At 39.5% G+C, this 18,213-nt stretch overlaps 1 long non-coding RNA gene across 1 annotated transcript in view; it reads right to left on the bottom strand.

Moving 5' to 3' along the window:
* Positions 1 to 4,853: 4,853 nt before the first annotated feature.
* LOC134935353 (uncharacterized) overlaps positions 4,854 to 18,213 on the bottom strand; it is a 64,451-nt gene continuing 51,091 nt past the window's right edge. Inside the window, exons 3-4 of the long non-coding RNA XR_010180083.1 lie at positions 5,371 to 5,479; positions 4,854 to 5,282 (exon numbers count right to left, since the gene is read on the bottom strand). This is a non-coding gene — a long non-coding RNA (uncharacterized LOC134935353). The remainder of the gene's footprint in view (positions 5,283 to 5,370; positions 5,480 to 18,213) is intronic.

Below are 18,213 nucleotides of genomic sequence, written 5' to 3' on the forward strand. Positions count from 1 at the left end.
AGGAGAGTCCAGGAACAGAGCATGTTCTCCCTCATGGAGAGGGTCAGGTAGGCAAGTATGTGGTAAACTTTCACTTAGTGGCCTAGACCACTGAAACGTTGCTAAACGCTAAAATGCATTGACTGAGTGACATTCTTATTACGCCGTGAGTGCCATGTCCTTGTCTGCTATATTCGTTTATATTACGGGGGCACCAGCTTGTGTGCATACAGCTTTGGGAGTGCCTTACCTGCTATCGTATATAAATATTTTTTTTATTTCTTTATTTTTTGTGCTGTGCCCCAGTGTACTATACAATTTTTTTTTCCATAGGTACTGTAACACTGCCGGTCAGACCACAGTATATTTTTTCCTACTCATACACGTGCGACACTTTCGGTGCAGTCAACCACAGTGTGTAATTATTATAATTCTGACTCATTTGTGCGATACTGTAACCGCCGGCGTGTGATATAAAAAAAATACTTCTACATACTTCTGACTCATTTGTGCGACACTGTGGGTGCAGTCAACCGCAGTGTGTAATTATTATATATATTTATGACTCATTTGTGCAAAAGTGTAACTGCAAGTGTGAAATATAAAAAATACTTCCACATATTTTTAACTCATTTGTGCGACACTGTAACCGCAGTGTGTGATATAATAAATATATACAGTATATTTTGATTTAAATTAATATTTTGTGCTGTGTCATCCCAGTATACATCCAGGGACTGCAGCTGCCCCATCCATTTAGCGGTGTTCTGTCAGTCCACTCAAAATAAAAGACTTTATATATTTTGTGCTATATCCTCCCAGTATACATCCATTTCATGGTGCTGTATCCGTAGCTCATATTCTTATGTTACAACTTATTGTCCTATTTTCATAATTCTTCTCATCACAACATTGTGATTCATTCAAATTAATATTAATAATAATTATAAATTAACTAAATTCAATTTAAATATATATATACTCCCCACACTTGTATAGCCTTCTGCATATCAAATATATCTTTGAGGAAATGAAGAATTTGATCTAAAATAATAAATTAAAATCATGATTACAGCATCTAAAATATTATCTTTTTTTTTATTATTCTTTTTTGCCTTGATCATCTTTTTTCTCCACAGTTTTATAGTGTACCTTCTACATATCAAATATATATTTGAGGAAATGAATAATTTGATCCAAAATAATAAATGAAAATCAGGATAACAGCATCTAAATATTGTCTTCTTTGCCTTAATCATCTTTTTGTGAAATGAAATCTTGAGCCGTTTTTTTTTTATATATTTTTTTAATATTTTGTGCTGTGTCCGTCCTCCCAGTATAGACAACACATTCAATGCTGCTGCTGCTCCATCCAGCTACCTCAGCGCAACCTTTTGGCCTAAACTGGATAAAAACAATATTGTGAGCTGTGAGGTGTTCAGAATAGACAGGAAATGAGTGGAAATTAATATTATTGAGGTTAATAATACTGTAGGGACAAAAACACCCCCAAATTCTGTTATTTTAGCTCTTTTTATGATTTTAAAAAAAAATACAGATCCAACACCAAAACCCGTGAGGGCGGTTTTGGCAAAATCGATCACAAAACCCGAAAAATGGTCTGGCACACATTGCTATTCTGTACATGTAAACAAATTTTATCTACTCTCGCCATATACCAGGAGTAGACAATTTGAAACACACTGTATAGACCTAAATATCTACATCTAAATTATTGTGCTTTCTAGTACTATAATATTTTCACTAGAGATGTGCACCAGACACTTTTTGTGTTTTGATTTTGGATCTGGAACTCCTTTTGTGTTTTGTATCTGGATTGGTTTAAAAACAGCTAAAATCACAGAATTTGGTTTGGTTTTTTTTGTTCCTACAATATTATTAACCTCAATAACATTCATTTCCAGTCTATTCTGAACACCTCACAATATTGTTTTAGGCCAAAAAGTTGCACAGAGGTAGCTGGATGACTAAGCTAACTTACACAAGTGGGCGGCACAAACGTGTGGCCCATCTAGGAGTGGCACTGAAGTGGCAGACAGGATGGCAGTTTTAAAAACTAGACCCCAAAGAGCACATAATGCAAAGAAAAATAAGAGGTGCAAGATGGAATTGTACTTGGGCCCTTCAACCCACCCTTATGTTGTATAAATGGGACATAAACGGGAAATGCACACTTTGACAAACCAATAATTTCAGCGACACGGTGTGCCACATGACTGTGGCTAAAATGTTCGGTTTGTTTGGGTCCCCACTAAAAAAGAAGCAATTAATCTTTCCTTGAACAAACTGGCTCTAGGAAGGCAAGATGTCATCCTTATTCTCAGATTCCTCACCCCCTTCAGTGTTTACATGCTTATTCTCACAGAGTATTAATTCATCCCCTCTGGAATCCACCATCACAGGTGCCTGTGTACTTTCTGGAGGCAATTGCTGGGTAATGTCTTCCTGGAGGAATTTATAATTAATTTTCATGAACATCATCTTCTCCACATTTTGTGGAAGTAACCTACTACATTGATCGCTGACAAGGTTACCGGCTACACTAAACACTCTTTCAGAGTACACTCTGGAGGGAAGGGCAACTTAGGTAAAATAAAGCCACTTTGTGCAAGGGCCTCCAAATTGCCTCTTTTTCCTGCCAGTATACATACGGACTGTCTGACATGCCTACTTGGATGCTATCACCGATATAATCATCCACCATTCCTTCAACGGTGACAGCATCATATGTAGTAACAGTAGACATGTCAGTAATTGTTTGCACCTCCTTCAGTTCGGACCAGGGCCTATATTTACTAATATTCATGTTTGAGTCGGTTTGTGCAGTGTTTAAACTCGTTTTGTTACGGGTGCATTTTCATGCAACTTTTTGAAACTATATACGCCAAGTTACTAAGCAGTTGACTTTATGGTTTTCGTGTTTTCTGATGTCGATGCCAGTCGGGGTTTTTTGGTACATTTACAGCCGTCATTGTTGTTTGCGTACGTGTTTTTGTAGTATTTTCAGGTTTTTTTTCTATGTTAAACGTGGCAGGGTTATTTTTCAACCACGGCCGCATTTTGACTTTTAGTTTCATTTTTCATCCCCGTTTGTGATTGGTTGTGTTTCAGATGTAGGAGTGTCTGTACGCAACCATATAAATATGCCCCAAACCGTCCGCACCTCATGGGTTTAGTTAGTGGTGAGGAGGGAGGTTGTGCTGTGGAGGTTGGTGAGTTTTTGGTTTGGTGAGGAGTGTTGTTTGCGATTTCTGAGTGTAGTATTGTGTTTGAAAGTAGTCTTGTCATTCTTGTAGTCTTGTTTTTTTGGGTTTTGTCTCATTTTTTGTCTAAATTTTATTTCTTTATAGTCCCTTGTCAGTGTTTGTGTGTGTGTGTGTGTGTGTGTGTGTGTGTGTGTGTTTGTTGTGCAGTGGTAGTGGAGAAGAGTGTTGTTTGTTGTCTTTTTTTCTGTGTTAAGTGTTTAGACACACAATTATGTGTGACTCAGAGGTGAGTGAGGTGGAGGAGGTGAGTGAGAGTGAGGTAAGTGAGGTGGAGGAGGTGGGTGAGGTTGCTGCAGCAGCCTCAAGTGACAGTGATAGTGACAGTCAGAGAGCTCCGCAGCCACGCACCACTACTAAAACTGGGCGGAATGTCAAGTTTAGTTATGCAGAAAATGTGGCATTGGTGCGGGAGCTGATGAAGTATCAGCGGCAGCTATTTGGGCCTGAGTCCGCCAAGGTACCAACACGGAAGAAGACGGTGTTGTGGCCGAAAGTTGTTGCTGTTGTCAATAGTGAGGGGGTGGTCAAGCGGACGGAGGAAACATGCCGCAAACGGTACTATGACATAAAGCGATGTGTCAAGTCAAAAATGGCCAAGGAGGCGAAGTCGGCTCGAAAAACCGGTGGAGGCCAGCCCTTTATTGCAAGATATCTGGACTATGAGGAGTCCATGCGGAGTTTAATACCTCCAGAAGTAGTGTCTGCAACCCATGTCCGGGATTCCGATCGGCCCAGGAAGAATGGTGAGCATGTGTATTTGCCGTAACATTCTATGACATTACTTCTGGCTTTTTTTTATAAAAAAAATGTGTGTCATGTGACGTTGCATATTACTCCCATCTTCAAGTGTGTGTAAGCAAATAAATTGTTTTGGGTAATGTTTTCTACAAAAGCCAATGTGGTCATGTGTTTTTTTTTCAGTACATTTTCCATGTTTAGTTTGGACTTGGTGTGTCATTGAAATGTCCAGCAATAATGTTTTACTTTTGCACATTTAACAGTTTTTAAGTTTGAGTATGTTTTTTATTTTGGTTATCCATGTGCAATGTTGCCAAAACAGTGGTTGTCATGTTAGAGGCTGGAGTTGTGCAAAGTGGCTTTGAAGCCATTTACATGTGTAATTTCATTAGTATTGAATGTAATATTGTTTAAGACAAACACACTATTTGTTTGTTCAGTTTGAGTCTGTATTTGTACCCTGACACAACACTGCAGACTTAGTTACCTTACTATTTTTATTATTTATTTATTTTTTGGGTTTTTTTTTTGGTTGGCTCATATTGTTGTAATGTGTGTTTGGATTGCCACATCACAGAGCAATTTCTATATTGCATCTGTAATTTTTTTCCTTTCATTACAAAATGAAGATGTGTGTGTTTTGGCTTGTTAGTGTATGTATTTGTAATTGGGTCCTATGTCTGTGTCCTGTACATGATTCCCTGTGTTGCACTTTCCATAGTGCATATGGCTATTGGACAATGTTTTTGGTTTTATGTTGTGGTTTTTTGGTTTAAGGTCCTTATGTTTTGAGTCTTAAAAAAACAACCATTGTTTAAAAATTTAATGTTTATAAGCATAATGGGTGGATGTATCAACAATAGCATGAATACATGAGTTATGTTATTTGTTTCTTGATTTACAGTGTTGGAAAAAAGCAGTACTGGTCGTCCTACAGTCACTCCCATGACATCTGATGATTATGACGCACCAGAAGCAGGTAAAGTGTCCATTGTAGTATAGGTTATGTTTGTAAAGGAATGATCATAACAAAATGTAATTTTCAATACTAGGTCCATCAAAAGAAATCTTGAGCAGCAGAAGACGGACTTCTGTAACACACCACAAAATAAAACATGTTGCAGCAAAAAAAAGCAAGGTCTGATGTCCAGGGCCAACCACAGCAGGCTACCCCGCCACGAAGATTATCGACAGTATGTTCGGTTCCCCCACTCCAAATTTTGGACACACCTCCAAGATGCCAACCACACTCCCCTCATCTTGATTGTGAGGAACAAACTGAAATAAATTAAATAAATGTCAGATCTTAATAATCCATTTACTAAAACGCATTAAGTCAAAACCCATCAAAATCTGCTATACTTACCGAAGTCAGTAAAACATGAAATGGAATCCTAGCAAAATGGCCATGTCCACATCTAGTAAAGACATGTATGTCCACTTCAGCCATACAGTAGCACATTGTAAGGAAGATGCTGCAACAGAAACACATGTGTAAGCTTGGCAAATAGTAAGGTTGTTTTAATCATTTTTACATGTGTGTTTGACCTAACATTGCCAAATACATACAAAAACATTACTATGTTTTTGTTTGAGACACTATAAGGCAACACATTATGGAATACAATGTGTTTTTATGGTGGAGTATGTCTGATCTACCATACAACTCATGTGTTTGCTTTCAGAATGAAGTAACCAGACACATTTGCCACAAACAGGCATATGTATGTATTTAAGTTATGAGTAATGATGTTGCTAGGCAGGATATCTGAAAGCACCAGTCAATGACATGTGTTCCATGTTTAGTGCTTTGTTATAATTTCTCAAACATATGGATAACTAACGGATAAATGTTTATAATTTCAGCTTCTAGTCCTGGTACCAGCATCCCTACGCAACACCAGCAACATAGTGACATGGAGGAGACAATCATGTTAGAAATGCAGCCATTAAGCCAAGGAATCAGCCCCTCAGCACCTGTGAGTACACCACCACAGCAAATCACACCACCACCACAACACAGCCCAACAACACCAGTAACACAAGGCCCTGATCAAGTGTTTTGGAACATTTGGGCTAGACAGCAGGCCACTAATGAAGATTGCCTGCGTAGGCAGACACAAATGTTTGCAAGCCTACCATCTCACCTCAGAAGAATCATCAGAAATATGAGTAGACAAAATGAACAAACCACGAGAATTGGCAATACCATGGAAATCATGCGTGCAGACATTACACATGTCATGGGCAACTTACAGCGCATAATGGAAGAACAGCACAGACAACAGCAAAGCTATATCAACATTTTAGAAAACAATCAAAAGATCAATGAATCTATCTCCAGAATTGTAGACAATCAAAATGCTGCAACACGTGAACTCAATGCCACCCTCACTAACCTCAATGAAACACTCAGATCCCTGCACCAACAGCAACCAAGCAGCAGTTCTGGTATGACTACTCCAATTATAACGCCAGTGTCATCACCACCAAGGCACTCCACCAGAGCACGCCAACATGACAGTGGTAAAGTCAAAGGCCAGGACAAGCAGCCACCCAAAAAAAGTTAAAATATAAACCACAAAGATTTCTTTAAAAGAGAAGTAAAATAAAAAAATGAGTAAGTGTATGTTTAACACATTGGAATTGAAACCGCACAGGACCTATTACCGATAAATTAATAGTTTGTAAACCAACATACTAGCTGTTACTGCCAAATTAATTGCTATCAGCTCTTGGTTGGTGGTGCTCCCAGATAACTAGTCCAAATAGACTCAACACAAAAAGGGGTTTTTTTCACAAGGGAATGCAAAAAAAGGAAAAAAGGGGACTACAATGCCTTTTCTGGGGCACACTTATAACATTATGAATTTTTTACATGATTAAAAATTAACTTTTAATTCATTTTTAGAAAAATTGTGAATATAACAATTTTTACACCAAGTTTTGTGGCATACCCTGCTATTCTGGTAATGTATTTTAACACACCATATGTCTAATATTCAGCTCTAGTGAAAATATCAAATAACAATCTATATTTCTCAAACGGTATCCGGAGACCTCAAATTTCTCTATGAATAAATGTAATTATAATGGTCTGATCATCCTATTCATCACCTCTCACCATCAAAACCAAAACAGAAGAAGAAAGAAACACCAATGAGCTCAAAAGGTTTTTTTTTTTTTGGAGTTTATACGTACTCCCTTTTTCTTAAAATTACTTAGCTGAGGAGTAATTCTTCTGCTTTGCTGCTCACCAATCAGTCGTGTGGGCAAGCAATATAGAAACAGCTGTTAGATAAAGTTTTTGTTAGCACTGACTTGGTGTATATAAATCACCCCGGTATCTCTAACTACATAGGCAGAAGTCCACCATTCAGTTGTGTGGACGTCCACCTAACCTGCAAATCTTAATTGTTCTAATTCTATGTAACAGCTGTTAATTAGCCTTTAAGGTAAATAGTACCAGTTGTCACTGATAGTCTAGAATGCAATTGCAATAACATGCAAAAAATTCAAATGAAAATAACTAGCTTGGTTGAGTGATTATGTCAGATAGTATACACTGTAGGTCATATGCAGAGATCCTCTGTCAATATATTAGGTCTCTGGATGCATGTATACACAATAGTACAGAGAGATTAGTGGGAATATCTAGCTAGAATTGCATATTGAGAGATAATTAGATCCTTAGTGGATGAATTCTAGTAAATCAGAGTGTAAGGAGATAGGGAGTCTTCTGCTGTCCTGTATCTGTTATGAAAACATTGAATACAGGATGAGAGAGACTACCTAAGCTCCACTCTGTTTGGAAAAGTGCAGAGAGGAGCTGGCTTCTGCTTTTTCTATATTGCTGCACAGGGAACCCTGATGCTCTAATAGCAGTGCAGGGTAACCCGGCTGCAGAAATGAGAGTGCCCGTTCCTGTGGAAAAAAGAAAAAGCACATAGGACAAGAGAAATACTATTATCCCTGTCTGCACTAGCTAGTTACCACCAAGATCTCTATGAATGATGAGCGCTGGAGTGCGGTGATGTGAGGCACGATCCCCGGCGGCCGTCGCCCAGTGAGATGGACCCGGACTGGAACCGGAAGTGACGTACGTTTCGCTTTAACAGCTTGATCACAGTTGCCTGGTGATAACATTCTTAGCAGCCTGTCTTATACTAAGCGGACGCCATTTTGGCTGTGACAATGTCATATATTGCAGACATTGTACAGAATGGTTTAGGCACTTCTAGTGTCGAAAAATATATACTCATAAATAGTGATATCCAAAGCACCTAATTAACCCATTCTAAAGCCAAAACCAATCAACTATCCATTGAAAGAATATATTAATTATATGGGAGGAAATGACTACATGGCTCTCACAGCAAAGATATATAAAAAGATATGAAAAATACAATAAGTCACTATATTATATACAGACAAAAATAGAACCTATTGTGATGGTACCATATAGTTTAAATTTAAACGGGACTATTATGCAGCCTAATTGTTAAATTATAAAATAATTTAACCAACTGTGTCCCAAATTTATCAAAGAAAAGGGGAAAAAAGGAGCAAGAGAGGGAGGGTTTATATTTTAATGTGTTTAACACAAAATTATTTTTTTCTTTTTATCCAAATGCAGATTGTTGAATCAATGAAGGATAGCAATAATCAATAAGGAATGGCATTAATAGCCATTCCATACGAAAAATAAAATAAAAAATAATATATATATATATATATATATATATATATATATATATATAGAAAGAATGACTATGGCTTATATGTGTATAATATGACCAACAAGGGATCACTTTTAAAGTGATCATGACATATGTGTAATAAACTCTTGTGCATATGAAGCAGGAGAAAGTGCACTATGTAAGCCTCAGGGGAAAAAGAGAAAATGTGTAAGTAAGAAAGAGAAAGAAAAACAATGAACTGCACGTGATCAACCAAAGATGATACTTCTGTACCTAAATGTGTGAACAATTGTGTAAATGTGTCTTACAAAGAGAAAGTGTGAGAGAGAAAAAAGAAAAAAAGAAACAAGAAAAGAGAAGTAATATGTAATATTGTTGCTATAAAAAGTATTTGTTTATGTAAACTAATTTGCATGAAAGGTGACTATGGAAGTGAAAATAACTATAAAGGTGAATGTGCTCACCCAGTGATGCTGTATATTTGCATAAACCACAATCTTAAGATTATTGATAATATCTAGAATTATACTTTAACCCTCATGTTGGACAAAATGATAAACTCGGGTTGTTACATCATTATGCTATGTATATGATATTGGCACCCTAACAGATGCCAGGATTCAACAAGTATTCCAAAACCATTCGAATCTAGACATGTAGAAAATTATAGTTTATAGTATATGTATATAACTTTCTCCCATCACAATTATATATAGGGGACATCCCATTGGGGAATTATAACATCAAAGCCAAACCAAAAATATTAGATCGTACTTCCATATATATAATATGATAGCTCCGCCACAGATAAATTGCAAAACTGCAATGTTTAACCCCATCTTATCATTAAGCAGATACATCTGCTTGTATCAATGCAGGTCTTGTAAATTTCTTGTACATTTCGATATATGTTAACTTAGCAGACCAGAAGGAACTTGTTTAGGATAGGAATACGCTATAATTGATATGTTCATTCATACCTCCAGGTGCGACTGTATTCAGTCGGAATGTCCATTCGCTTTCCTTTCTTAGCAAGGCCTTGGTGATGTCCCCCCCTCTGATGTCCAAACTGACACGTTCCAGGCCAAACACCCTGAAATCCTTCAAGGAACTGGAATGATTATACAAGAAATGTTGGGCCACCGTTGTGATCTGCTTGTTCTTCTGCAGATCTGTCCTAACATTTCTGATAGATCCTAAATGCTCAAGAATACGTACTTTGAGCATGCGGGTGGTCATCCCTATATATCGTTTCTGACACGGACATTCTATACAATAAACAACATTAGTGCTTCTGCAATTGATATAGCTTTTAATTTTAATGATGTCATTCTATTTGTCTTTCATAGTTTTCACCATACTGATGTATTGGCAGATTTTACATTGTCCACACGGAAAACTACCTGCCGTTGTCAGTTCTTTGGGGGGTTGTGAAGTAAAATGGCTCTTAACTAAAAGGTCTTTCAAGTTAGGAGCTCTCCACCAGCTCATGTCCACCTGTGTCGTCAAACGTGTCCTCAGGTCTTGATCCGAAATAACTATCGGCCAGTGTTTTTGGACAATGGATTTAATAGCTCGCCATTCAGCGCAGAAATCACCCACAAATCGAATTTTGTTATCTGTCGATTTGTCAGATTTATCCTGAAATACCAAGGAATCTCTTGTGACCGTGTGCAGGGCCTGTTTGGCTCTCTTGATGGTTCTGGAGCTATATCCCCGCTCTTTAAGTCTATTGCTCAGTTCTTTTCTCCTTGTCTGAAAGACCGTCTCGTCAGAGCAATTCCTCCTTAATCTTAAAAACTCTCCTTTAGCTATATTATGGATCGTTGAAGGGAAATGAAAGCTCTGACGGTGAAGGAGTGTGTTAGTTGAGGTACTCTTACGGAAGATTTCCATCGCTAAGCGGTCATGTGTGCCCCGATAGATCCTAAGATCTAGAAAGGATATGCTGTCCCTGCTCCATTCGTATGTAAATTTGAGATTCAACTTATTTGTATTCAGGACTGAGACAAATTCTGCTAAATCTCCCGGGGTTCCGTCCCAAATGACAAGTATATCGTCAATATAACGGGTCCAAAGGCAAATATGCTTATTGAAATTACCCAGTGTGTCTTGGAACACTATTTCCTTCTCCCACCAACCCAGGAAGAGGTTGGCATAAGTGGGGGCACATGCTGCCCCTATTGCTGTCCCTCTTACCTGGGTATAAAAGTGGTGGTCAAACAAAAAATAATTCTTCCGGAGTACTACATTAAGTAGCATAAGTAGGAAATTGTGAAAATCTTCAGCTTCCCCTGTGTCAACAAAGTACCTGACCGCTGTATTCCCTGGTTATGGTCTATACTTGAATACAATGCTTCCACATCCAGACTCACTAAGATGTGATTTTCTTCCAAGCATATATCGTTAATTTTTCTCAACACTTCAGTTGTATCCCGTGTATAAGATGGTAACTGCAACACGTAGTCCCTAAGATGGAAATCTAAAAAGATACTGGCCTTCTCCAAGAGACCTCCATTTCCCGACACTACTGGCCTGCCTGGGGGACATGAAATACTTTTATGCACTTTAGGCAGCATATAGAAAGTTGGTGTCGTTGGGTTTGTTACCTCAAAATATTGAAATTCGGCCCTTGTGATGGTGCCTTGTTGATAGGCTCCATTAATCAGGCCCATATAGTGGGATAGATAATCCTGTGTTGGATCAAAAAGGCTCTTCATGTAGCTGTCCCGGTCATTGAGTTGGCGATGTGCTTCCCTTAGATATTGTTCCTTGGGCCAAATGACCACGTTTCCGCCTTTATCTGACGGTTTGACAATTACATCATGCCATGCTTTTATTTCTTTAAGTGCCATCCTTTCTTGATGCGATAGATTGCTTGGTAAGTGTTGATGTCTGGTTTTCTTGTATAGCTTGTCCAGATCTTGTGACACCATATCCATAAAGATTTTTACCTCCGGACAGATACTGTCATTGGGAAAAAAAGTTGATGTCTTTTTGCACTGTGGTCTGTGTCACAATCCTGACTGTAGTTTTCATATTTGGTGACTTACCTCTGCCATCTTGGATCCTGTGCCTTTTTGCTCACTGAGATAAACAGCTTGTCAGCACCATGAGTTTCCCGAGTTCTCTGCCTGGAAGGTAATAGTTAACGAGCTCCACCTGTGGTGATCTCCTGTGTGAGTCTGAATTCAGCAATCTGAAGTTTAGGCCTAAAAGCCAGCATCCTGTGTTTTGCAGAAGTTCAGGCTTCAGTGTTCTCTCGGCCTGCTAGGCCTCACTCCACATCACAGCCTAGTCTAGAGTACTCACATGACAGTGACTGTTCACCTGACCCAGAGCTGTCCAATCCTCTGCCAGCCTGAGACTCTCTGCATCACCTGACACTGCTCACCAATCACCAAGGACCAGGAAGTATAAGTCGGGAGACTGAGTTGGAAACTGGGCCAGTTCCTCGTGTCATACACAGCTCTGTGTGAGCTTTGAAGCTGAGCTCCCTAAAGGTAACCCTTGTATTTTAGTTCCTGTAAAAACTCTGTTCCTTTGTTACCCAGTTTGGATTACATTTGTGTTGCCATTGATTTCCAGTATTTCCATGAGTCTCAGCTTAAATGCACAGTATAGTATTCCATAGTCTCAACTTAAAGGCACAGTTGCAGTGTTTCATCTTAAAGGCACAGTATCGTATTCCACAGTCTCAAGGGCACAGTTGCAGTGTTTCATCTTAAAGGCACAGTACAGTGTTCCGCAGTCTCCACTTAAAGGCACAGTTGCAGTGTTTCATCTTAAAGGCACGGTGCAGTGTTCCAGTGTCTCAACTGGAAACCACAGCTGCAGTGTTCTACCATCACAGCCGCAGGGTTCTTCAGCCTCGTATCAGAGTTATAGCCACAGTCATCGTCCTACTTTCAGTTGCGTTTCCAGTTATATCCGGTACCAGCACGCATTACAGTTGCATCCCATTCTCACCAGTAACCAGTCCGTCTTACTATCTTGCCAGTAACCTCGAGTACATAAGCACCTACTCCTGTGACACTATATCCAGTACAGTCTCACCTATACATTCATCCTGCTATCAAAGTCCCTGGTGATCCAGTGGTCAGGATACGGCTTCCTCTGCCGAGGCCCGGCTTCGATCCTCGGTCAGGGATTGCTCCTTCTTCTCACTGATTCCTACAGACCAGCCTAATATTCACATAGTTCTCCAGTTGCCCGCACAGACTGCACTAACACCGGGTTCACAAAACCACAGTCATGACAGTCTGCTTGTTGTAGTTGGGTCAGGCCCCAAAAGTTCCTCCAATATTTGTAATGCCTGCACCTCTTGGGTTGAGGCTAATCCTAACTGAGATAGTTGTTCAGTTGTATCTGGTATAGGGGTGGGCTGTGACGTCATACCTAAACTCTCTAATGTGGTATGCTGATTGGCTGACTTGGCATAAAATTTAGTTAATAACAACTTTCTGCCAAATAGCTGTAAATTAGTTTGCCAATGTTATCACCAGGCAACTGTGATCAAGTTGTTAAAGCGAAACATACGTCACTTCCGGTTCCGGTCCGGGTCCGTCTCACTGGGCGACGGCCGCCGGGGATCGTGCCTCACATCACCGCACTCCAGCGCTCATCATTCAGAGAGATCTTGGTGGTAACTAGCTAGTGCAGACAGGGACAATAGTATTTCTCTTGTCCTATGTGCTTTTTCTTTTTTCCACAGGAACGGGCTCTCTCATTTCTGCAGCCGGGTTACCCTGCACTGCCATTAGAGCATCAGGGTTTCCTGTGCAGCAATATAGAAAAAGCAGAAGCCAGCTCCTCTCTGCACTTTTCCAAACAGAGTGGAGCTTAGGTAGTCTCTCTCATCCTGTATTCGATGTTTTCATAACAGATACAGGACAGCAGAAGACTCCCTATCTCCTTACACTCTGATTTACTAGAATTCCTCCATTAAGGATCTAATTATATCTCAATATGCAATTCTAGCTAGATATTCCCACTAATCTCTCTGTACTATTGTGTATACATGCATCCATAGACCTAATATATTGACAGAGGATCTCTGCATATGACCTACAGTGTATACTATCTGACATAATCACTCAACCAAGCTAGTTATTTTCATTTTAATTTTTTGCATGTTATTGCAATTGCATTCTAGACTATCAGCGACAACTGGTACTATTTACCTTAAAGGCTAATTAACAGCTGTTACATAGAATTAGAACAATTAAGATTTGCAGGTTAGGTGGACATCCACACAACTGAATGGTGGACTTCTGCCTATGTAGTTAGAGATACCAGGGTGATTTATATACACCAAGTCAGTGCTAACAAAAACTTTATCTAACAGCTGTTTCTAGATTGCTTGCCCACACGACTGATTGGTGAGCAGCAAAAGCAGAAGAATTACTCCTCAGCTAAGTAATTTTAAGAAAAAGGGAGTACGTATAAACTCCAACAAAAAAAACACCTTTGAGCTCATTGGTGTTTCTTTCTTCTTCTGTTTTGGTTTTTATGGTGAGAGGTGATGAATAGGATGATCAGGCCATTATAATTAAATTTATTCATAGAGAAATTTGAGGTCTCCGGATACCGTTTGAGAAATATAGATTGTTATTTGATATTTTCACTAGAGCTGAATATTAGACATATGGTGTGTTATTATACATTACCAGAATAACAGGGTATGCCACAAAACTTGGTGTAAAAATTGTTATATTCACAATTTTTTTTAAATGAATTAAAAGTTAATTTTTAATCATGTAAAAAATTCATAATTTTATAAGTGTGCCCCAGAAAAGGCATTGTAGTCCCCTTTTTTCCTTTTTTTGCATTCTCTTGTGAAAAAAAAACCTTTTGTGGTAAGTGTATGTTTGTCAGAATAGATATAACACTTAGCTCCTTGACAATTTGTACAACATCATTAATTATAACTGGTACAAACAACAACAGGAAATTTGTATGCACATTTATTCTTTACCATCTTTGTATTTTTTTGGAGGAGGAAAATGTTGTTTGAGCTGCACATAAATGTTAGCATTCAGTAACCAGACCACATGATTTTTTTCTAATCAGTACTCTTTCTAGATTCCAATCATTCTCATCTCATGCAGACACAATAATTGCCAGCCAGCCTGATTCATCCATGAATAATGCAACTTAGAATGTGAATTAAAACTGTTTTACATTTCTTCTGTAGACGACTTTACAAGAAAAGCACAATAGAGTTGGGTAAAAGTGTCCTAATATGTTGGGGTAAAATTTTAAAATTTCAGGGCCAAAATGAATGACATTATTGTTGTGGCATGTTTGTGTGTGTTAAAAATGAGTAATCATATTAAAAAAAACATGAGGCAGAACCAACAAAATGTGAAATATTTGAAAGTTTAACACTAATGTGTATAATAATGGATATATGTTGAAAAATGTGTATTGACTTACAAATTTCCAAGTTTACTCCAGCAAACATAAGGCAATAAATTATTTCGGATGAGACAAGTTTGTGTCCCTTTTATAGGCATCCTAATTCAGGTGTGAATGATTTGTAAGTGCCAACACATGTAAACACGCCTGAAAAAAACACGTCTATTTTTTTGCTGTTTTTTTTTTACGATTCGCAAAATAATACGACCGCAATTGATCACTCAGAAACGAACACCCAAATACGAATGAATAGTGAATACCCGTGTTGTATGAAATAACAGCCGCGTTTGACCGATGGTCTATTCATTCATATTTCTTAACTTTGTCATTCAAACCATTACGAATAGCCCAAACACTGCCGAGATTTGTGCTTAGTGAAATCCCGTGTTGGGACTTAGAGAAAAAAACACTAATCGGACAAACTCGGATTATTAGAAAATATAGGCCCAGATGTCAAAACTTTCTCCTGACTGCCCTTCATCACCGCCAGCTGGTCGGCTAAGAAATTTATGATTTTCCTCAAACCCCCAGTTGTGGGAGAAATTGAAGGAGGAGCTGTTGACATGTCACATTTCGCTAGAGCTGACCATTTTCTCACCAGCAGGTCTTTGCATCTATGCATACTTGTGTCCACCAGAAAGAGACATACAAAGTAGGCTTTAAACCTATGATCAGGTGGGTGGCCAAAATGTAGTGATCTGATTTCAACAGACTGACCACCCTTGAATCCTGGCAAAGCGAATGAAGGGCTCCATCCACAAGTCGAACATACATAGCAGAATTGCTCCATTTTAGCTCTTGCTTCTATTTCTACAGATGCTTCTGCAAAAGCCTGATGAGGGGAATGACATGACTCAAGCTATCAGTGTCTGAACTGACTTCCCGTGTGGCAAGTTCGAAGAGTTGGAGAACCTTGCACAACACGGAATTCATTCTTCACTGCGCTTGAGTCAGGTGCATTCCATCTCCTTTGCCTATGTCATAGGTGGACGTATAGACTTGAATGGCCTCCATCCTCTGAAGCATATAGAGGGTTGAATTCCACCTCGTTACTACCTCTTGCTTCAGCTGATGGCAGGGCAGGTTCAATAGTGTTTGCTGGTGCTCCTGTCTACGGCACACAGTCGCTGAATGTCGAAAGTGGCCCGCAATTTTTCAGGCCACCGACAGCATCTCCTCCATGCCCGTGTCATTTAAAAAAAAATTCTGCACCACCAAATTAATTGTGTGAGCAAAACATGTGACATGCTGGAATTTGCCCAGAGGTAATGCTCACACAATATTGGTGGCATTGTCATATATAACAAATCCCCAGGAGAGTCTAAGAGCCATTTTTGAAATCTTGCTGGTGCCACTGCTGTTGTTGGCTGTGGAAGACAATACATCTACCCACAGTCATGTAGTCCTTAGTTTGGCCTGCTCCACTTGTCCACATCTCCGTGGTTAAGTGCACAGTTGGTACAAACACATTTTTGAGGGCACTGAGTGCACTTTTCTGTACAGTCCGGGAATCGCTTGCCTAGTGAAGTGGAATCTATACGGGATTTGGTACCGGGGACACAGTAAATCAATCAACTGTCTAAATCCCACTGCAGTAATTGCGGATACCGGACACATGTCTAACACCAGCATAATTGTTATGGCTTCAGTAATCCGCTTTGCAACAGGATGACTGTTGTCATATTTCATCATCCTCTTCCTTGACTGTTGGATAGTCAATTGCTTAGTTAAAGTAGTATAAGTGGTCTGCCGACTTCCTCTCTGGGATAACAGCAATTCCAGCAGCAACAACAGCAGTGGCGGCAACAGTAGGTGTAGCACTCAAGGATCCTCCGGAGGAATCCCGGAAAGGAGAGGACTCGTCAGACATGCTAGTGACATGGACTGCAGAACTACTTCCGATCCTGACTGAGGAGGAAATTAACGATGAGGGAGTTGGTGATGTGGATTGCAGGAGCTTGGATAAAACAGGAAAAAGGGATTTAGGTGTCACTGGACTGCTTACACTTTTGCCAAAAATTTCTGAACTTGACAATGACTTATGATGAATGCGCTGCAGGTGATGTATAAGGAAGAATGTTTCTAGGTGGATAACGTTTTTACCCCTACTTATTATGGATTGACAAAGGCAACATATGGCTTGACACCGGTAATCCAGATATATGGAGAAATAATTCCACACCAAAGAGATGAATTTTTTGGTATTTTGCCCAGGCATGACAATTAGCTTTTCATCCAATGGCCATCAACTGTCTCCACCGGTACCTTATTCAAACAAAACACATCACCATCAGAATCCTCATCATCAACTTCCTCCTCAGCGCTAGCTACACCAATATCCTCTTCATCCTGGTGTACTTCTACAGTGACATGCTCAATCTCAATATCAGCAACTGGACTGGCGGTGCTCCTCCCAACACTTGCAGAGGGTGTGCAAAATGGTGGTAGGAGCCTCCTCTTCCCATACAGTGTTGTGAAGGTCAGGCCTAGACATTGCCACCGCAGACAGTGCCAGCACCCCTGTACTTTCACAACACCACTGTACTTTTACACATACAAGACAGGTCCAGTGTACATTGATTTTGACTGCACCCCTGATTTTTTACAACATACAGGGCCAATGTAATGTTATTTGAACAGCAACACCCCTATACTTTACAGCATACAGTATCAGTGTGCTTTTAATTTTTAACAACTGCACCCCTGAATTTTTACAACCTACAGGGCCAGTGTAATTTTATTTGAACAGCAACACCCCTCTATTTTACAGCGTACACGAGCAGTGTGCTTTAATTTTTAACAACTGCACCCCTGACTTTTTACAACATACAGGGCCAGCAGCACCCCTATATTTTACACCATACAGTAGCAGTGTGCTTTTAATTTTTAACAACTGTGCCCCTGAATTTGTACAACATACAGGGCCAGCAGCACCCCTATATTTTCCAGCATACAGGAGGACAGTGCCCCTGCACCCTGACACACAGTGACAGCCAGGACAGCTACACCCATGTACAGCTGCAGCACATGTGACAGCCAGGATAGCACCCCTAACACAGCACAGGTACACCACAGTGACTGCAGCAACA

The sequence above is a fragment of the Pseudophryne corroboree genome, chromosome 6 (assembly GCF_028390025.1).
Source record: "Pseudophryne corroboree isolate aPseCor3 chromosome 6, aPseCor3.hap2, whole genome shotgun sequence".
In the NCBI taxonomy this organism is placed as follows: Eukaryota; Metazoa; Chordata; class Amphibia; order Anura; family Myobatrachidae; genus Pseudophryne; species Pseudophryne corroboree.